The 23,272-nt window shown below is 47.8% G+C and overlaps 1 protein-coding gene across 2 annotated transcripts in view; it reads left to right on the forward strand.

Moving 5' to 3' along the window:
• ATP10B (ATPase phospholipid transporting 10B (putative)) overlaps positions 1–23,272 on the forward strand; it is a 650,716-nt gene that overhangs the window by 335,280 nt on the left and 292,164 nt on the right. The window contains exon 1 of one of the 2 annotated variants that reach the window (XM_063928761.1): positions 13,945–14,077. The exons of the other annotated variant lie outside the window; for it this stretch is intronic. The gene's annotated coding sequence lies outside the window, so the exon portion shown is untranslated. Of the gene's footprint in view, positions 1–13,944; positions 14,078–23,272 lie in introns of those variants that run through there. 2 annotated transcript variants of the gene reach the window in all.

Consider the following 23,272-nt stretch of genomic DNA (forward strand, 5'->3'; position numbering starts at 1 on the left):
CCAGACGTTGCACTCTCTAATGGTTAGTCAAACCAATGAGGTGGCAGACCACACCCCCTCTGCAGATTGACCACACCCCTAAACATGGGCCCCTACCACTGCATCCCCCCAGTCCGACACTGGCCGGCCCTAACCAATATGATGCCCTAGACAAGATTTTGGCTGGTGCCCCCTAGCACCGCCGCTAGTTCTGCAGGAAATGCCTGGCATGAGTCAGCTGGCAGCTCTGCTAACGTCTGTGCCTTTTATGAAAATGCATCTTATTTGCATTACTATGTGGCTAGGATATGCAGCATGCCTATATTCTGTGTGCAACTGCGGCTGTGGCTGTATCTGCATATGAAATGCTACATTACAGTGATTTCCAGGAATACACTGAAACATAGCATTTCGTATGCAGATACAGCCGCAGTCACACACACAATATAGGCATGCCGCATATCATTTTAATCAGCAGAAGCTGCTGGTGCCCCTAAGCATACCAAATGCCCTAGGCATTTGCCTAGTTTGCATGTGCCTAAGGCCGGCTCTGCTCCACTGTACGTACTTTAGGTCCTTAACCCGCTGGCATTTGTTTTTCATCTAAAAATATACAATAAAAAAATAGGTCTAAAATGCGATTGTTAATTGCTTTTTATCACATTTGCGGGCATATTTATTGATGCCGTCTGTTCCTGAAAATGTAGAATCGTTATCAGTAATAGGATTATGTAAACTGTGAGCGTGATTCAGAGAAGGAGGCTGATGACACGACTTCCCTGGTCCACTGCTGCATCCGAAGATGCAGCATTGGATCATATGCGCGGTCAGTGGTCATCTGAGAACCTCCAGGTTACGCATGGTGGCTGGGAAATTTGCACTGCTGAAGCCAGAGAAGCTGCATCCAAGGCCCAGAAAACACCTCCCATATCTGTAATACTGCATGAGGCACCGTGAGCAACATCACAGCCCCGGATCTGCACGTGTGCAGTTCTGCTTCTGCGAACGTGCAGATATTTTTAAACATTGGAGATGTGCATAAACTAGGCCCGGCACTACCCGCTCAACAAAGGGATGCAGTGCAGGGAGGCGCTTCCCCTGCTCTGCATCCCTTCCCTGCTGCGCCGTCCTGTCCCCCCTCCTGCTGGTGCTGCTGCCAGTGCTGTGTCTGTCACTGTATGACAGGCACTGGCAGCGGGCACCTGCAGCATGAAAAGCTTCCTCCCTCCCCCTCCCCCTCCCCTCACCTGTCACCTGTGTGACAGTGCAAAGTACGGGACAGAAGGGGGCGGAGCTACACGGGCCGGAAGGGGGCGTGGCTAGACGGACCAGAAGGGGGCGGAGCTACACGGACAAGGCTGCTGTACAGAGGGAAACTGGCTTAGGTAAGTGGAGGGTGAGAGAGAAGTGTGTGTGTATCAGGGAGGTCATTCCGAGTTGTTCGCTCGCAAGCGGATTTTAGCAGATTTGCTCATGCTAAGCCGCCGCCTACTGGGAGTGAATCTTAGCATCTTAAAATTGCGAACGATGTATTCGCAATATTGCGATTACACACCTCGTAGCAGTTTCTGAGTAGCTTCAGACTTACTCGGCATCTGCGATCATTTCACTGCTTGTCGTTCCTGGTTTGACGTCACAAACACACCCAGCGTTCGCCCAGACACTCCTCCGTTTCTCCGGCCACTCCTGCGTTTTTTCCGGAAACGGTAGCGTTTTTTCCCACACGCCCATAAAACGGCCTGTTTCCGCCCAGTAACACCCATTTCCTGTCAATCACATTACGATCGCCAGAACGATGAAAAAGCCGTGAGTAAAATTACTAAGTGCATAGCAAATTTACTTGGCGCAGTCGCAGTGCGAACATTGCGCATGCGCATTAAGCGGAAAATCGCTGCGATGCGAAGATTTTTACCGAGCGAACAACTCGGAATGAAGGCCCAGGGCCGGTTCTTGGCCTTGTGGCGCCCCGGGCAAAGTATAGGGGCGTGGCTTAAAATGGGGGCATGGTCAGTTAAGCCCCCATTTGTGCCCCCTGTAGCGCCGCTGAAAGAAAAAATAAATATATACTTACTATCCCTGTTCCTGATCCAGACTGCTGCAGACCTCCTCCGCCCGCGCCGCGCCGCTCTTCTCCTCTCCTCGATCTATGGGAGAGACGTTATTACGTCTCTCCCATAGAACAGCATAGACACTAGAGGTCAATTATGACCCCTAGTGTCTGTGCCACTATGCTGTGCGTTGCGCGATGACGTCATCGCGCACCGCACAGCACAGGTCCTCTCCATGAAGGGAAACTAGACGCTACGCGTCTGGTTCCCTTCAAAGCGGGGGGCACAGTGGGCACTGCGGGGGGCACAGTGGCAGATCTTGCCATGGTGCGGCGCCCTCCGGATGGCGCCGGCGCCCGCCGGGCAAAAGTCCTGCTTGCCCGTGGCAAGATCCGCTACTGGTGTGTGTGAATTGTGTGTGTGTGTGTGTGTGTGTGTGTGTGTGTGTGTGTGTGTGTGAGGTATGTCTGTGCGTGCGCTTTATGGACGCTACTACTGGGGGGGCATTACGTATAACGACGCTACTACTGGGGGGGCATTACATGTAAGAACGCTACTACTACTGTGGGGGGCATTACGTATAAGGACGCTACTACTACTGGGGGGGGGGCATTACATATAAGGACGCTATTACTACAGGGGTGCACTACGTATAAGGACGCTACTACTACTGGGGGGGCATTACGTATAAGGACGATACTACTACTGGGGTGCACTACGTATAAGGACGCTACTACTACTGGGGGGGCATTACATATAAGGACGCTGTTACTACAGGGGGGGCATTACGTGTAACAACGCTACTACTGGGGGGGCCATTACGTGTAAGGACGCTATTACTACTGGGGCTGGGGGCATTACGTGTAAGGACGCTATTACTACTGGGGCTGGGGGCATTACGTGTAAGGACGCTATTACTACTGGGGCTGGGGGCATTACGTGTAAGGACGCTATTACTACTGGGGCTGGGGGCATTACGTATAAGGACGCTACTACTACTGGGGGGGGGGGGCATTACGTATAACAGGGGTGGGGAACCTCCGGCTCGCGGGCCGTATACGGCCCGCGAAGCCGTTTGGTCCGGCCCACCAGCTTGTGTCAGTGAGACACGCTGCCGCTCAGTCCGGCGGCAGCGTTTCTCAGCTGTCAGAAAAGGGAGACAGGGAGGAGAGCGCGGCTGTCGAGTGGGTTCGGAGGCGTGTAGTACTGCAAATCAGAGCTCGCGGACCGGCAGCCAATCAGGAGCCGCGGCTGCCGGTCCGCGAGCTCTGATTGGCTCTCGAACCGGCGGCTGGTTTGAAGTACTACATGCCGCTGCTCCCACCCGACAGCCGCGCTCTCCAGGCTCCGTGTCCCACGGTAAGCAGCACGGAGGGGAGGGGGGAGGGCATCTGTATACCTGGCACTGTGGGGGCATCTGTATACCTGGCACTGTGGGGACCTGGCACTGTGGGGGCATCTGTATACCTGGCACTGTGGGGGGCATTTGTATACCTGGCACTGTGGGGGCATTTGTATACCTGGCACTGTGGGGGCATCTGTATGCCTGGCACTGTGGGGGCATCTGTATGCCAGGCACTGTGGGGGCATTTGTATACCTGGCACTGTGGGGGCATTTGTATACCTGGCACTGTGGGGGGCATTTGTATACCTGGCACTGTGGGGGCATCTGTATACCTGGCACTGTGGGGGGCATTTGTATACCTGGCACTGTGGGGGCATCTGTATACCTGGCACTGTGGGGACATCTGTATACCTGGCACTGTGGGGACATCTGTATACCTGGCACTGTGAGGGGCATTTGTATACCTGGCACTGTGAGGGGCATTTGTTTACCTGGTACTGTGGGGGCATTTGTATACCTGGCACTCTGGGGGCAATTGTGGATCTGGCACCGCACTATTGGGGGCATATGTGTATCACGTCCCATTTTAACTGGCCACACCCATTTTTTTGGCGCGTGCGCGCCTCAGGCGCGCACACACAGTACCTCTAAGGGGCTAGTGGGGGGCAGGGTAATTTTTTAAGTTGAGAATTTTTGTACGGCCCCCGAAGGATTTTATAAATATCCAAATGGCCCTCGGTAGAAAAAAGGTTCCCCACCCCTGACGTATAAGGACGATACTACTACTTGGGGGCATTATGTATAAGGACGCTACTATTACTGGGAGGGCATTACGTATAACAATGCTACTACTACTGGGGGGAGGGCATTACGTATAAGGATGCTACTACTGCGGGGGGCATTATGTATAAGGACGGGACTACTACTGGGGGCGCATTATGTATAAGAACGCTACTATTACTGGGGGGCATTACGTATAAGGACGCTACTACTACTGGGGGGACATTACGTATAAGAACGCTACTACTGGGGGCATTACGTATAAGGACGCTACTACTACTGGGGGCGCATTACGTATAAGAACGCTACTACTACTGGGGGGCATTACGTATACGGACGCTACTACTACTGGGGGGGCATTACGTATAAGGACACTACTACTACTGGGGGTGCACTACGTATAAAGACGCTACTACTACTGGGGGGGAATTACGTATAAGGACGCTACTACTACTGGGGGGGAATTACGTATAAGGACGCTACTACTACTGTGGGGGGCATTACGTATAAGGACGCTACTACTACTGTGGGGGGCATTACGTATAAGGACGCTACTATTACTGGGGGGCATTACGTATAAGGACGCTACTACTACTACTGTGGGGGGCATTACGTATAAGGACGCTACTATTACTGGGGGGCATTACGTAAATGGACGCTACTACTACTGTGGGGGGCAGTACGTATAAGGACGCTACTACTACTGGGGGTGCACTGCGTATAAGGACGCTACTACTACTGTGGGGGTCATTACGTATAAGGACGCTACTACTACTGTGGGTGCACTACGTATAAGGACGCTACTACTACTGTGGGTGCACTACGTATAAGGACGCTACTACTACTGTGGGTGCACTACGTATAAGGACGCTACTACTACTGTGGGTGCACTACGTATAAGGACGCTACTACTACTGTGGGTGCACTACGTATAAGGACGCTACTACTACTGGAGGGAATTACGTATAAGGACGCTTCTACTACTGGGGGGGCATTACATATAAGGACGCTACTACTACTGTGGGGGGCATTACGTATAAGGACGCTACTACTACTGTGGGGGGCATTACGTATAAGGACGCTACTACTACTGGGGGGCATTATGTATAAGGACGCTACTACTACTGGGGGTGCACTACGTATAAGGACGCTTCTACTACTGGGGGGGCATTGCGTATAAGGACGCTACTACTACTAGGGGGTATTACGTATAAGGACGCGTCTACTACTGGGGGTGCACTATGTATAAGGATGCAACTACTACGGGGGGGGATTACGTATAAGGACGCTTCTACTACTGGGGGTGCACTATATATAAGGATGCTACTACTACTGGGGGTGCACTACGTATAAGGACGCTACTACTACTGGGGGTGCACTATGTATAAGGACGCTTCTACTACTGGGGGTGCACTATATATAAGGATGCTACTACTACTGGGGGTGCACTACGTATAAGGACGCTACTACTACTGGGGGTGCACTATGTATAAGGACGCTACTACTACTGGGGGTGCACTATGTATAAGGATGCTACTACTACTGGGGTGCATTACATATAAGGACGCTACTACTACTGGGGGTGCACTACGTATAAGGATGCTTCTACTACTGGGGGTGCACTGCGTATAAGGACGCTACTACTACTAGGGGGTATTACGTATAAGGACACGTCTACTACTGGGGGTGCACTACGTATAAGAACGCTACTACTACTGGGGGGTATTACGTATAAGGACGCGTCTACTACTGGGGGTGCACTATGTATAAGGATGATACTACTACGGGGGGGGTATTACGTATAAGGACGCTTCTACCACTGGGGGTGCACTACGTATAAGGACGCTACTACTACTGTGGGTGCACTATGTATAAGGACGCTACTACTACTGTGGGTGTACTATGTATAAGGATGCTACTACTACTGGGGGTGCACTACGTATAAGGACGCTACTACCACTGGTGGTGCACTATGTATAAGGATGCTACTACTACTGGGGGTGCACTACGTATAAGGACGCTACTACTACTCGGGGTGCACTATGTATAAGGATGCTACTACTACTGGGGGTGCACTACGTATAAGGATGCTACTACTACTGGGGTGGCATTATGTATAAGGATGCTACTATTACTGGGGTGCATTACATATAAGGACGCTACTACTACTGTGGGTGCATTATGTATAAGGGCGCTACTACTACTGGGGGGCATTACATATAAGGATGCTACTACTACGGGGGGGTGATTACGTATAAGGACGCTTCTACTACTGGGGGTGCACTACGTATAAGGATGCTACTACTACTGGGGGTGCACTATGTATAAGGATGCTACTACTACTGGGGGTGCACTATGTATAAGGATGCTACTACTACTGGGGGTGCACTATGTATAAGGATGCTACTACTACTGGGGGTGCACTACGTATAAGGACGCTACTACTACTGTGGTTGCACTACGTATAAGGACGCTACTACTACTGGGGGTGCACTATGTATAAGGATGCTACTACTACTGGGGGTGCACTACGTATAACGACGCTACTACTACTGTGGGTGCATTATGTATAAGGATGCTACTACTACGGGGGGGTTATTACGTATAAGGACGCTTCTACTACTGGGGGTGCACTATGTATAAGGACGCTACTACTACTGTGGGGGGCATTACGTATAAGGACGCTACTACTACTGGGGGTGCACTGCGTATAAGGACGCTACTACTACTGTGGGGGTCATTACGTATAAGGACGCTACTACTACTGTGGGTGCACTACGTATAAGGACGCTACTACTACTGGGGGGAATTACGTATAAGGACGCTTCTACTACTGGGGGGGCATTACATATAAGGACGCTACTACTACTGTGGGGGGCATTACGTATAAGGACGCTACTACTACTGGGGGGCATTATGTATAAGGACGCTACTACTACTGGGGGTGCACTACGTATAAGGACGCTTCTACTACTGGGGGGGCATTGCGTATAAGGACGCTACTACTACTAGGGGGTATTACGTATAAGGACGCGTCTACTACTGGGGGTGCACTATGTATAAGGATGCAACTACTACGGGGGGGGGGGGATTACGTATAAGGACGCTTCTACTACTGGGGGTGCACTATATATAAGGATGCTACTACTACTGGGGGTGCACTACGTATAAGGACGCTACTACTACTGGGGGTGCACTATGTATAAGGACGCTTCTACTACTGGGGGTGCACTATATAGAAGGATGCTACTACTACTGGGGGTGCACTACGTATAAGGACGCTACTACTACTGGGGGTGCACTATGTATAAGGACGCTACTACTACTGGGGGTGCACTATGTATAAGGATGCTACTACTACTGGGGTGCATTACATATAAGGACGCTACTACTACTGGGGGTGCACTGCGTATAAGGACGCTACTACTACTAGGGGGTATTACGTATAAGGACACGTCTACTACTGGGGGTGCACTACGTATAAGAACGCTGCTACTACTGGGGGGTATTACGTATAAGGACGCGTCTACTACTGGGGGTGCACTATGTATAAGGATGATACTACTACGGGGGGGGTATTACGTATAAGGACGCTTCTACTACTGGGGGTGCACTATGTATAAGGACGCTACTACTACTGTGGGTGCACTATGTATAAGGATGCTACTACTACTGGGGGTGCACTACGTATAAGGACGCTACTACTACTGGGGTGCATTATGTATAAGGATGCTACTACTACTGGGGGTGCACTATGTATAAGGATGCTACTACTACTGGGGGGGCATTATGTATAAGGATGCTACTATTACTGGGGTGCATTATGTATAAGGATGCTACTACTACTGGGGGTGCACTATGTATAAGGATGCTACTACTACTGGGGGTGCACTATGTATAAGGATGCTACTACTACTGGGGGTGCATTATGTATAAGGATGCTACTACTACTGGGGGTGCACTATGTATAAGGATGCTACTACTACTGGGGGGGCATTATGTATAAGGATGCTACTATTACTGGGGTGCATTACATATAAGGACGCTACTACTACTGTGGGTGCACTATATATAAGGACGCTACTACTACTGGGTGGCATTATGTATAAGGATGCTACTATTACTGGGTGGCATTATGTATAAGGATGCTACTATTACTGGGGTGCATTATGTATAAGGATGCTACTACTACTGGGGGGCATTATGTATAAGGACGCTACTATTACTGGGGGGGCATTATGTATAAGGACGCTACTACTACTGGGTGGCATTATGTATAAGGATGCTACTATTACTGGGTGGCATTATGTATAAGGATGCTACTATTACTGGGGTGCATTATGTATAAGGATGCTACTACTACTGGGGGGCATTATGTATAAGGACGCTACTATTACTGGGGGGGCATTATGTATAAGGACGCTACTACTACTGGGGGGGCATTACGTATAAGGACGCTACTATTACTGGGGTGCATTACATATAAGGATGCTACTACTACTGGGGGGCATTATGTATAAGGACGCTACTACTACTGGGGTGCATTACATATAAGGACGCTACTACTACGGGTGGGGCATTACGTATAAGATTAATAAGATTGTGCTACATTGTGGCGTAATTTTAAATGGGGGTACTATTGTGTGGCCATGCCCCTTACTTGTGAGACCACACCCCTTTTCCCAGCGCGCGCCAAAGGAATATGGGAGGGCGCAAATTTATAGTTTGCAGGGGGGCGCCGAACACCCTAGCACCGGCCCTGGCATAAACATTGGATTTACGTACATCTCTGAATTAGGCCCTGTGTCGTCGCTAAGCAATGACACCAGGCATAATTCACAGACGTAAACTTGACAGTTTCTGTTGAATGGAGCCATGTTTATTACAAAGTTAAGGAAATCCATCAGGACACCAATAGTGGCCAGCAGTACCGGTTATGTCTTACAAATGATTTACTTGATATACAAAAGGGTGTTTGATTATGTAGTCATTATGTCGACATAACAAGTGTTGACACCAGAAAGGTTATTATGGTCTGAATGTCTATATTCAGACATTATCAGTTGACTGTCACTATATCGGCAGTACAGGGTTAGGTTTAGGCTGCGGTATGGGTTGGGTATGCTCTAACGCTATGTTGAAATGCCGACCTGCACAATGTCCACACTTTTTTTTTTTTTTTTTACTTGAACAATATGGAATTATTAAAAAGTGCATCTATTTTTATGATCTTATGTATATTTATGTATTTGGTATTGTCCATTAACATTTACATTTTGAGATTTCATAGAAAATAATTTATTAATGTCTCTAAGTTTTTCACCCCTCCCCTTCTGATTTCTACTTTTGGTCTATTAATCCTATTATACACACTGATCAATGTTGTGATTAGCTGTGTTGCCCAACTAGCTTACATGAACAGTCAAAGGCATTATTCTCAGATTAGTTAACGTGAAATGCTGAAGAGCTCTGTGAATTGTTAGGTACGCTCAGGCTTGGACTGGCCCACAGGGGTATAGGGCCCGGGGGAACCAGCGGTGGGCCCTACTGCCTGGGTGCCAACCTCCTGCTCTAAGGATCAGGTTCCAGACTGTGCACTTGAATTATATATATGTTACCTTATACTGGACTATGGTGTATTTTCTACACTGCATTGTTGTTATTAATCTGGTACATTATCATGCATGCAGCAGCTGAATTGACTGTATATATTTATGAAGGGGCCCAGACGTTGCACTCTCTAATGGTTAGTCAAACCAATGTGGTAGCAGGCCACACCCCCTCTGCAGACTGGCCACACCCCTAAACATGGGCCCCTACCAATGCATTCCCCCTGTGGGCCCTACATGCCCCAGTCTGACACTGGGTACGCTGTGAATCTAAATTTTCTTCCAAGATGTATAGTAGGTGCATTTGGGTGTAGATCATAGGGTCGACCACAGGGTTGACAGGCATTAGGTCGACCAATATTGGCCGACAGTGATGAGGCCGACACAGGCATTAGGTCGCAATGAACAAGGTCAACATGGAAAAAGGTCGACATGAGTGTTTTTAAAAAAAAATGTGGGTGACGTTTTCTTCGTAAAGTGACCGGTCCCCTCGCATGGCTTGCTTCACTCGCCTTGCTTCGGGCAAGGTGCCTCGCTCCACTACCGCTGCGCTCGGCTCGGGTTACTATTCCCAATCGTAGTCCACGTGGATCGTAAAGTATGAAAAAGTAACACATTTTTTTTTTAAAAGCACGTCGACCTAATGACTGTCTGCCTAAGTGTGGTCGACCTAGAGACCGGATACCGGTGCGTTAATCGTGTACAGTATATGTCGGATGTCTCGTAGCCGGACCTTTTCTGACCTGTTACTTTATACACACAGCGTGTGAAAGTGCGCTATGCCATTTGTTGGGACAGCTCCATTAACCGTTACTCCATTAGGTTTCTGGAAGAGTCCATCACACATCGCTGGCTTGGGTTGAGGAAATAAAGTGCTATGTTTTTATTAATCATAGCAGAATTGTTCCGTTATCGTAAGACGTCTTTGTTTTGTTTTTAGCAGACAGACGGCTAGGATAGATGGTTCACATATCCACACTGCCTACCGGAAACCATGCCGCACCGGCAAACATTTATGTAAAAGTGAAAGGCGCCACTGTCCTATAAGCCAGTTTCTTGACACTTCCAAACACAAGACAGTGTATAAAAGAATATGACTCTGCTACATGGAAGGATCTCTTTGTTCTCCTCTCCAAATGATCCCTACTGTACTTAGGGGCATATTAATAGTGTATTAATGAAGACACTAGTGAAATCAGAAGTGCACTGTGCCTAAACAAAGTGCATGAAAGATGCATCTATTTCGGCCCTATGCTGAGTTGTCTACAACTTGAGATGCGATCGCCCATACATGGGGAAATACTGTAGTTGGCTCATTGACAATTACAATGTCGGTAAGCACTATGGGGACACCAGAATGCAGACACCAGGATGTTGGCAAGTGTAAAATGCTACGTACAGCTTTTTATGCCCGCCGGCAGTACAACTGCCAACATGATGATGAGTTAGCTTTATGTCTACACTGCCAGCTTTTGGTAGCATTTGTCACTTGTCTGTGCTGTGGGGTCCACATACCGCTTGTTGAGATTCTGATTGATGACAAACCGTACGCCAATAGTTTACTACTAGTCCCCACGATCAGTGCTGACTTCTCTGCTCGATACTAGGTGCAAAAGATCCACTTCCAGATGGGTGTATTTTCTCTTCTATACAACTCTGCATAACCTGTAATTATGCCCACATTGAACTTTGCCTACATGAAAACGCTTGATCACACCCTAATTCAGAGGTTCTTAAACGTGGTCCTCAAGGCACCCCAACGGTCCAGGTTTTAGGTATGTCCATGGTTCAGCACAGATGGTTAAATCAAATTGACAGATGTGCTAATTAGGTCTCCTGTGGCCAAGCATGGATAAACTGGAAACCTGGACCATTGGGGTGCCTAGAGGACCACGTTTGAGAACCTCTGCCCTAGTTCCTCCTTGTGGATCACAAGTGCAGATGCAACCTCTGACTTTGCATCGCCCTTACTTGCGTGTGCTCAGTTCTAAAGCATCTGCAGCGTAAAAACCATGGGCGTAGCAGTAAAGACCCCACTCCACAAACATGTGACATCCAGAGGGGGATGCCGGGACCGGGATGGAGTGGATCGACTGGAGTGACTCTCTAGGCTTCAGGATGTTGTTCCAAGCAACCCTGCAAGCCGAATGCCCGGTGCCAGAGGGGAGCAACGCAGCTGCCCCTAGGCCCTGGGTGGTGGCATCGCTCCCCCCTAGTTACAGCCCTGGAGAAAAGAACAACAGGACAGGAGCACATTGTAGTAATTCTCATTGCAGTTCTTAATGAGAAGAGACACCCGTATTACAGTATGATGTAAGTGAAGCACTGATGCCATCTACATGTGACCAGTGACAGCTGCCTGTACACATTGCGTATATTAGATTATTAGAGATGTGTCACAAGAAGAAAGCTGCATCTTTGTCACTAATAACACAGTTACCACTCCGTGGGGTAAATGTACTAAGGTGGGAGATTTTTAGAACTGGTGATGTTGCCCATAGTAACCAATCCGATTGAATCTATTATCTTCTAGAAGCAGCTAGACAAATGTTAAGTAGAATCTGATTGGTTGCTATGGGCAACATCACCAGTTCTAAAAAAAACTCCCACCTTAGTAAATTTACCCCCGTGTTCTTTACCTGGTGCCACAAATGTTATATGAAAGTCTTGTTGGTCATTATAGCTGATTGGGTAAAACAAGGACATTCCTTTCCTCTGTAGCATGCCAATGACTTATTCATTAAAATTTGTAATTATACCATTTGTGTCTGGAAGAAACGTCAATGTATCCGCAGTTCCATTGGTTAATGTCAGTCAGTGCAGTTAGAGAATTACTGGGGACTCTGCGTACACAATGGAGTATGTTGGTATGTGTCATTGCCCATTGTCATCAGACAATATGCTGCATAGATCACTGCAGAACATTGGGGGTAATTCAGACCTGATCGTAGCAGCAAATTTGTTAGCAGTTGGGCAAAACCATGTGCACTGCAGGGGAGGCAGATGTAACATGTGCAGAGAGAGTTAGATTTGGGTGGGGTGTGTTCAAACTGAAATTTAAATTGCAGTGTAAAAATAAAGCAGCCAGTATTTACCCTGCACAGAAACAAAATAACCCACCCAAATCTAACTCTCTCTGCACATGTTATATCTGCCCCCCCCTGCAGTGCACATGGTTTTGCCCAACTGCTAACAAATTTGCTGCTACGATCAGGTCTGAATTACCCCCATTGTCTGTTCATGCAGCCCTTTCTTATGTAAAATGTTTGTAAAGTTGCAAAAAAAAAAAAATCAGATACAATAATTCTGTATTTTTTGAGAAAATGCTGAACATTTCTTGTTACTGCGTGTAGTAATGACTGAGGCTGTTTAAGAGACGAGAGGACACGGGCATAGCCCACGGGTGCGGCCCCCTCCTCTCCCACAAGACAAGGGATTCTGGCTTTATGCCAGAGTCTACAGCCCATGCACAGGTCTCCGGGAACATGGCGCCCAAGCCTTATTTCTGTAGACTTTTCTCTAGTGCGCATATTTGCAACCACAGTACCTGGTTAAGGTCACTGCACATTATGGTGCAGAGTTGCATGCAAGTCCCTTTTGTGGGTGGCTCTTGCGTGTTTTCGTACTATATATCCTCCATAGCCAAGCACACACATCTATGATGACTTAAGTACACATCTGTTACATCTCGCTGGCATCACTGGATGGTAAGGGGACATGCACATATATTCCCCCCGACTGTCCCGATTTTCACGTAACAGTCCCATTTTTTGTGCACTGTCCCACCCACAAACTGCTGTGTCCTGCGGTGGGTGGGTAGTTGGGAGTCACTTGTTGCTCTGCTTAGCAGAGCAGTGGTAAATAGATGCAGTGCACATGCACACTGCATCTGTTCACTCCGGGAGCGAAGAGGACGGGTGGGAGTGTAAAGGGAGATAAGGTCAGGGACTGCGGGCATGCCAGCATGTTAGATGCTAAATTCAAGTAGATCCTAGGACCTATGACCTGCGATTGAAGGGGGAGGAGCAACTTTGGTGGGGTAGCAGTTTCACCATCCACATCAACCTCTTTTCCCTCTAGTAACCCAAAGCGTGGTGAGCAAAGGCCACCTTGCTCCTCCGCTGTGACAGGTCACGTGGTTGTGATGTCAGAGGTCACTTAGCCTGGAGCACTGAGCATGACCCCTTAGTGACGGAAACGATGCTTGGCTCTTGGTTGAAGCATTCCTGTGAAGTCACATCCCCTTTTACAGAGGCCACACCCCCTTCGGCATGCACAGGAGTCCTAGGTCCGTCTAGCACACCAGATGTTGGGAGGTATGCGCATGTAGGTTAAGTTCAGTGATGGCTTGTAGATGGACTGGTGGGCTGTTCGGAGATGAGCGTAGGCAGAAATTATTGTTTTTTTTTCCATACGCATCTCTTGTACCTAACACAAGGTGGCGTGCAAGAGCACAATAATAATGATGGCCGCAGTGACACCAAGTGCATGAATAAGGGCTGTGTGGTCATACACAGTAGATGCGTTAGGTCTCTGCATACAAGTGAAGATCCAATTTTTATTTATTTTTTTCCTTGTGCACAGCTGGATCTGCGTTGCATGTCACAAATGAACAATGTTTGATACTTTGCACATGCCCCATACCCACACTGTGCATATGCGCAGTGATTGACAGTCTGCTGCCGTTTAGGGATGGCGATGTTGAGGTCAGGATCTGCGGAAGATTGCAAGCAGCAGGCATCCACTTATATCAGACGCCTCCTGCTGCATTACCATATTAGTGCAGCAGGAGGCGAGAGCACCTCCAACCCCATCTGAAGCAGGCCCTATGTGAGTGTAATTTGCCCCTTACTTGTGCACAGCTCTGAATACGGAGCTTGGGTAGTAAAACTTCTGTCTCGTAAAACATCTCAGTACATGTGGCAAAGACAGATAGGACAGCCGTGTTAGATTTTGTAAATCACTTTAATTACCTGAAGATAATTTAGACTTCAACCTTCAAACACTTTGGTACACAAGGAACTGTGGCCAAAGGTGTAATTGTCTGTGTTCAAGTTCATTTAGATGTTTATTCACTCTAATAACATATTGATTTGTGTTGCAGAAGGTTTATGGTCAGACAGCAATATTGCAGGATGGGATCTCGCTGAGCTGCCCTTCGCTTGTATGTGATTTCTGCACACAGTTGTTTGGCATGAAGGCTGTTTAGCATGATATACAGTAGTTTCCAGATGTCTGTTACATCGTATTTTGCGACAATTTTCTCAGAGTACAGTGTACATAGGTTATCTAGCTGGGAAACTAATGGAAACAATTATTGTATATTATACCCCTTTTCCACTTGAGTGCTGAGTCCGATCCGGGATGTTTAACCCGGCTACAACCCGTGTCAGCCCCGCCGTTTCCACTGCGCTTCGACACGGGTTAATCCCGGGTCGGATCTGTTTCCACTTAACCCGGGTAAGATCTGTAATAGCCTATTGATGTCACTCGTTACTCTGTTCTGAAACACTGGTAATGACTGTTTCCACTGCACAATTACCCGGGTCGTTACCGTGTTACCGTGTTCAACCCAGGTAGCTACCCGGTAGGTTTCCACCTACTAAAAACTAGAGATGTGCATCGGAAATTTTTCGGGTTTTGTGTTTTGGATTCGGTTCCGCGGCCGTGTTTTGGATTCAGACGCGTTTTGGCAAAACCTTCCTGAAATTTTTTTGTCGGATTCGGGTGTGTTTTGGATTCGGGTGTTTTTTTTTTCAAAAACCCCTCAAAAACAGCTTAAATCATAGAATTTGGGGGTAATTTTGATCCTATAGTATTATTAACCTCAATAACCATGATTTCCACTCATTTCCATTCTATTCTGAACACCTCACACCTCACAATATTATTTTTAGTTTTAAAATTTGCACAGAGGTCGCTGGATGACTAAGCTAAGCGACCCAAGTGGCCGACACAAACACCTGGCCCATCTAGGAGTGGCACTGCAGTGTCAGACAGGATGGCACTTGAAAAAAATTGGCCCCAAACAGCACATGATGCAAAGAAAAGAGAAAAAGAGGTGCACTGTGGTCGCTGGATGGCTAAGCTAAGCGACACAAACACCTCAATATCACAGGAATTATTTGTTCTAATCAATGGTATTATTGGTCCAAATCACTGGAAGAAAATGACAAAATCACAAGAATTATTTGTTCTAATCAATGGTATTATTGGTTCAAATCACTGGAAGAAAATGACAAAATCACTGGAATTAAACGGCAGTAATGTCGGGAATTATATCAAATGACAGTACCACTGGACATATACGGAAGTGTCAGACAGGATGGCACTTAAAAATAGTCCCCAAACAGCACATGATGCAAAGAAAAGAGAAAAAGAGGTGCACTGTGGTCGCTGGACGGCTAAGCTAAGCGACACAAACACCTCAATATCACAGGAATTATTCGTTCTAATCAATGGTATTATTGGTCCAAATCACTGGAAGAAAATGACAAAATCACTGGAATTATTTGGCAAGATCACTGTAAAATTATAAATCAATGTTATTAATTGGTAAAATCTCGCTATCGCCTGCCTAGTGAAGTGGAATCTAGATGGGATTTTGTACCGGGGACACAATAACTTCATCAATTGTCTAAATCCCAATGCACTAATGGCGGAAAACGGGCGCACGTCTAACAGCAGACTGATTATACTGAGCACTGATTATACTGAGCACTGATGATACTACGGAGAACTGACACTGAGCAGCGAGAACAGCACTGGAGTATTGAACTGTAGTATACTGGTCACCACAATGCAGCACTGACACTGAGCACAGATATTAAGCACTGATTAGGATACTAGAAGTGACACGGTGCAGCAAGATAACGCTATGGCCTACTGTACTGTACTACTATATACTGGTGGTCACCACAATGCTGCACTGTACTACTATATATACTGCTCACAAAAATGCAGCACAGATATGGAATGGATACTTGCAGTGACACGGAGCTGCAAGATACAGCAATGGCCTACTGTAATGTACAACTATATACTGTTGGTCACCAAAATGCTGCACTGTACTACTATATATACTGTTCACAAAAATGCAGCACAGATATGGAATGGATACTTGCAGTGAAACAGAGCTGCAAGATACAGCAATGGCCTACTGTACTGTACAACTATATACTGTTGGTCACCAAAATGCAGCACACTGAGCCACGTCCTCTCCGTTCAATCTCCAATGCACGAGTGAAAATGGCGGCGACACGCAGCTCTTTATATAGAATACGAATTTCGCGAGAATCCGACAGCGGGATGATGACGTTCTGGTTAACCAAGCAAGGCGGGAAGATCCGGGGCTGCCTCGGACCCGTGTAAAATAGGTGAAGATCGGGGGGGTTCGGATCTCGACGAACCAAACCCGCTCATCTCCACTAAAAACCTGTGTTGATGCGCATCCCCGTGCAAAAACACGGGTAAATTTAGCTAGTGGAAAAGGGGTTCTATATAGTTTTATACTGATTCCCTCAATGTGCTGCATGAATGAAGGATGATTATAAGATCATTGAATATCCCCAGTTAAACTGTCCAGAGATATATATCAGGAAGGTGTGCATTCCTCAATAGTCAGCCTGTGCACATAATTTACGGGGGACAGAAGTGGAAGATGTGGATACTGCAAATTTGCAAGGACACGACTGTATATTCAAACAACCTTCTTTCTGAATATTGGGGGTAATTCCAAGTTGATCGCAGCAAGAAATTTTTTAGCAGTTGGGCAAAACCATGTGCACTGCAGGGGAGGCAGATTTAACATGTGCAGAGAGAGTTAGATTTGGGTGGGGTGTGTTCAATCTGCAATCTAATTTGCAGTGTAAAAATAAAGCAGCCAGTATTTACCCTGCACAGAAACAAAATAACCCACCCAGCTGCGATCAACTTGGAATTACCCCCATTGGGTGCAAATTGGCCTTTTGTAGCGACATTAGCATAACGTCACAGACACAACTGGAGCAAAAGATGCAAAGAGGCCAGCAGTGGCTCCTACCTCAATGGAGGAGGGGGCTACCGCTGTGTATTGATGGGTACCTGCTTCTATGTCCCTGCTTCCTGCTCCCGCCGTCGGCCAGGTCCCAGCTGGCACACATACAATGCAGCTAATGGGCCGACGCATGTGCAGTAGCGGTGATGGTACTGAGCATGCACAAAACCCCAGCTTCTATGGACTGCATTGGCTGCAGCCCATGGAAGCTGTCTAGGGCTGATGAGGCAGGGAGTGGCTTCCTACAGGCTAAACGCAGCCCGGTATGGCAGTCAAGGAGGGAAGAAACAACTCCGAATGGGACTGCCTGTTCCATGGGTGACTGGCAGGTAGGACTTCTAATAGGAAGTCACTGCCAGTCACAGTGTAACCAGTGCGGCCTCACAGACTGCATCTGGTTCACTGAGGTGGATGAATTTACCAGCGGAGAGACTGCAAACCTGCAGCCCGTAGGTAAAATCCGCCACCGAAGGAGGCCATATCTGCCTCCGTCTCTGAATCAGGCCTTATGAGAAGGGACTATATCGCCCCCTTCCACAGACCCCACCCCCTCAACAGACCTGCCTCCATGAGGGCTGCTTCCAGAAATTTCCCGGGCTGGTTTTCCATCCCAATTTGCCCATGGGTGCAATTGTTATCTATTTTTGTTTGTTAACTTCATGTTATTTATTGAGGAAGAGTAGTGTTTGCGGGTCTGGCAAAGACAGAATAGCACTTACTGTACTGTATGTTGTTGACATGTTCCCTTGGTGGAAATTGTCCCTTGTTCCGTCATCGTCAGTCAAGCCATGCACTAGATCAGTTCATTTTTAAACATTTAATGACTGCTAAATTCCAAATGTTTTTATTTTGATGCGAATGAAAGTAAAATTGAATGTTCATAGATAACATAAAAATCGATAGGAGCTCTGTAACAAAATAAAAATAAATTAACTGATACCTACAGCTCTCATAGCTTTAGACCTGTTTCCTGATGGATCTGACCAGGGCTGTCATCAGAAAATGTCGGGCCCGTGACTGACAAAAGAGACGGGGGCCCTCTCCCCTAAAAAAAAAATTCTGCCGGACCACTTCACCCCTAGGTGATGTCATACCTGTACATTGTGATATTACATATCAGTGGAGCCTTGCAGACCTACAGGAACGATTCACAGAGTGCAGGGCAGGCTTGTTTTAAGGGGTACTCCCTGTGCGTCAGCCTGCTGTTGTTGTTTCATAGCCTGGTGCAGGTCTCCAGGTATTGGTGGTAGGAGCCAGGGGTGGGCCCCCCCCTCTCTGAAAGGGCCCGGGACACCAGCCCCCACCTGATGACTGCCCTGGATCTGATACAAGTAAAAACAAAAAAAATCTAAGGCTCCGCACTCGGGTCTTTGTATAAAAACTCTTTATTTACCAGGGACGTGCAGTCAGGGGAGGCAGTGCCTCCCCTGTGATTAAATATTAAAATAATACAAAGAAGATACTTATGACACATTCTGTGTCATAAGTATTTTATTTATATTATGTTAATAATTTTTCAGTTTAAATGGCTGTTGAAATGTACTTGTGCGGCACCGAGAACGGTGCCTCCTGCTCTCCATTGTGATCGGCCGGAAGCAGGGGGTGGGCAGGGGGCGGGGACAAGCAGAGGGCTGTAAAAGCCCATTGAAAAAACGAATGGAAGCGGCACCTGTCCAAGTGCCGCTGAACAGCAGGGGCGTGCTTGCAGCGTATCTGAAAGCACGCCCATCACTGTGACAGTGGTAATTTTGGTCCCGTCACCAACTACTAGCTCCTCCCTTCTCCCATGTCCCATCCCCGCTCCACTCCTCACCTGCCCACGGCTCACAAACGCCCGGCTCCCGCATGAAAAGACGCAGCTCACAGCCGCCCGCCGCCGCCAGCCCCCCGCCCCACTGACAGCTCACAACCGCCCGGCTCCTGCATGAAAAGCTGCCGCTCACAGCCGCCCGCCGCCGCCAGCCCGGCTCCTGCCCCACTGACAGCTCAGTCTGGAACTAATGGAGGAGAGTGTCAGTGTGGGGACGTGTGTGTGTGTGTGTGTGTGTGTGTGTGTGTGTGTGTGTGTGTGTGTGTGTGTGTGTAAATGTGGCTGCGTGTGTGTGACTGTGAGTATGTAGATATGTGGCTATATCTGTGTGGCTATTTGTGTATAAGTGGTATAATGTGTGTGTGTGTGTGTGTGTGTGTGTGTGTGTGTGTGTCTGTTTGTAAATGTGGCTGGGTGTGTATTTTTATACAGGGCCGGTGCAAGGTCTCTCTGCACCCTAGGCAAAGCATCAACCCGGAGCCCCCTAACCTGCAACCCTCCTGCAGGAGGTGCATTATGGCTATAAGGAGCCACCATGGGGGCGCCTCTCTGGAGCCATAGTTACATCCGCCTCCTATGTGCCTTCACATGACCTGATGTTACAAGTGTCGGCAAAGAGAAAGCGCTGAGGCACTATGTGGTACAGCCTGATAGAGGTGGCTGTACCTGTTAGACCTGCAGGAGCAGGCAGCACAGTGTAAAAAGAGGAGGCCGCATACAGAGACATGCTTCAGTTTTTTGCTAGACTAAATGAATTCAGTGGTGCCCTCCAGTGACTGGCGCCCCTAGGCAGCCGCCTAAAGCTGCCTAATGGTAGAGCTGGCCCTGTTTTTATTAGTGATGAGCGGGTTCGGTTCCTCGGAATCCGAACCCCCCCGAACTTCAGCCTTTTTACACGGATCCGAGGCAGACTCTGATCTTCCCGCCTTGCTCGGCTAACCTGAGCGCGCCCGAACGTCATCATCCCGCTGTCGGATTCTCGCGAGGCTCGTATTCTATCGCGAGATTCGGATTCTATATAAGGAGCCGCGCGTCGCCGCCATTTTCACACGTGCATTGAGATTCATAGGGAGAGGACGTGGCTGGCGTCCTCTCCATTTAGATTAGAAGAGAGAGAGTGAGAGTGAGACACTTGATTTACTGGAGCTTAGGAGTACTCAGAGAGTGCAGAGTTTACTAGTGACTGACCAGTGACCACCAGTGCAGTTTTATTATATTATTATTTAATATAATCCGTTCTCTGCCTGAAAAAAAACGATACACAGTGACACAGTAACAGTATACCATATCTGTGCTCAGCCTCAGTGTGCTGCATCATCTATGTATATCTGACTGTGCTGAGTGCTCAGTGCTCACACAGCTTAATTGTGGGGGAGACTGGGGAGCAGTAGCAGGAGTACATATTATTTAACAGTGCACACTTTTGCTGCCAGAGTGCCACTGCCAGTGTGACTGACCAGTGACCACTGTCTGACCACCAGTATATTGTGATTGTCTGCCTGAAAAAGTTAAACACTCGTCGTGTGGTGTTTTTATTCTATAAACGCATTCTGCTGACAGTGTCCAGCAGGTCCGTCATTAATGATATAATATATACCTGTCCGGCTGCAGTAGTGATATATATATATATATTTTTTATATCATTATCATCCAGTCTATATTAGCAGCAGACGCAGTACGGTAGTCCACGGCAGTAGCTACCTCTGTGTCGGCAGTCGCTCGTCCATCCATAATTGTATACCACCTACCTGTGGTGTTTTTTTTTTTTTTCTATCTTCTTGATACTACTAGTAGCTTACTTTAGGAGTCTGCAGTGCTGCTGACAGTGTCCAGCAGGTCCGTCATTATATACCTGTCCGGCTGCAGTAGTGATATATATATATATATATATATTATATCATTATCATCCAGTCTATATTAGCAGCAGACGCAGTACGGTAGTCCACGGCTGTAGCTACCTCTGTGTCGGCAGTCGCTCGTCCATCCATAAGTATACTAGTATCCATCCATCTCCATTGTTTACCTGAGGTGCCTTTTAGTTGTGCCTATTAAAATATGGAGAACAAAAATGTTGAGGTTCCAAAAATAGGGAAAGATCAAGATCGACTTCCACCTCGTGCTGAAGCTGCTGCCACGAGTCATGGCCGAGACGATGAAATGCCAGCAACGTCGTCTGCCAAGGCCGATGCCCAATGTCATAGTACAGAGCATGTAAAATCCAAAACACCAAATATCAGTAAAAAAAGGACTCAAAAATCTAAAATAAAATTGTCAGAGGAGAAGCGTAAACTTGCCAATATGCCATTTACCACACGGAGTGGCAAGGAACGGCTGAGGCCCTGGCCTATGTTCATGACTAGTGGTTCAGCTTCACATGAGGATGGAAGCACTCAGCCTCTCGCTAGAAAAATGAAAAGACTCAAGCTGGCAAAAGCACAGCAAAGAACTGTGCGTTCTTCGAAATCACAAATCCACAAGGAGAGTCCAATTGTGTCGTTTGCGATGCCTGACCTTCCCAACACTGGACGTGAAGAGCATGCGCCTTCCACCATTTGCACGCCCCCTGCAAGTGCTGGAAGGAGCACCCGCAGTCCAGTTCCTGATAGTCAGATTGAAGATGTCAGTGTTGAAGTACACCAGGATGAGGAGGATATGGGTGTTGCTGGCGCTGGGGAGGAAATTGACCAGGAGGATTCTGATGGTGAGGTGGTTTGTTTAAGTCAGGCACCCGGGGAGACACCTGTTGTCCGTGGGAGGAATAGGGCCATTGACATGCCTGGTGAAAATACCAAAAAAATCAGCTCTTCGGTGTGGAAGTATTTCAACAGAAATGCGGACAACATTTGTCAAGCCGTGTGTTGCCTTTGTCAAGCTGTAATAAGTAGGGGTAAGGACGTTAACCACCTCGGAACATCCTCCCTTATACGTCACCTGCAGCGCATTCATCATAAGTCAGTGACAAGTTCAAAAACTTTGGGCGACAGCGGAAGCAGTCCACTGACCAGTAAATCCCTTCCTCTTGTAACCAAGCTCACGCAAACCACCCCACCAACTCCCTCAGTGTCAATTTCCTCCTTCCCCAGGAATGCCAATAGTCCTGCAGGCCATGTCACTGGCAATTCTGACGAGTCCTCTCCTGCCTGGGATTCCTCCGATGCATCCTTGCGTGTAACGCCTACTGCTGCTGGCGCTGCTGTTGTTGCTGCTGGGAGTCGATGGTCATCCCAGAGGGGAAGTCGTACTCGTAAGACCACTTTTACTACTTCCACCAAGCAATTGACTGTCCAACAGTCCTTTGCGAGGAAGATGAAATATCACAGCAGTCATCCTTCTGCAAAGCGGATAACTGAGGCCTTGGCATCCTGGGCGGTGAGAAACGTGGTTCCGGTATCCATCATTACTGCAGAGGCAACTAGAGACTTGTTGGAGGTACTGTGTCCCCGGTACCAAATACCATCTAGGTTCCATTTCTCTAGGCAGGCGATACCGAAAATGTACACAGACCTCAGAAAAAGACTCACCAGTGTCCTAAAAAATGCAGTTGTACCCAATGTCCACTTAACCACGGACATGTGGACAAGTGGAGCAGGGCAGGCTCAGGACTATATGACTGTGACAGCCCACTGGGTAGATGTATGGACTCCCGCCGCAAGAACAGCAGCGGCG

This window comes from Pseudophryne corroboree, chromosome 6 (genome assembly GCF_028390025.1).
Source record: "Pseudophryne corroboree isolate aPseCor3 chromosome 6, aPseCor3.hap2, whole genome shotgun sequence".
NCBI classification, from domain to species: Eukaryota; Metazoa; Chordata; class Amphibia; order Anura; family Myobatrachidae; genus Pseudophryne; species Pseudophryne corroboree.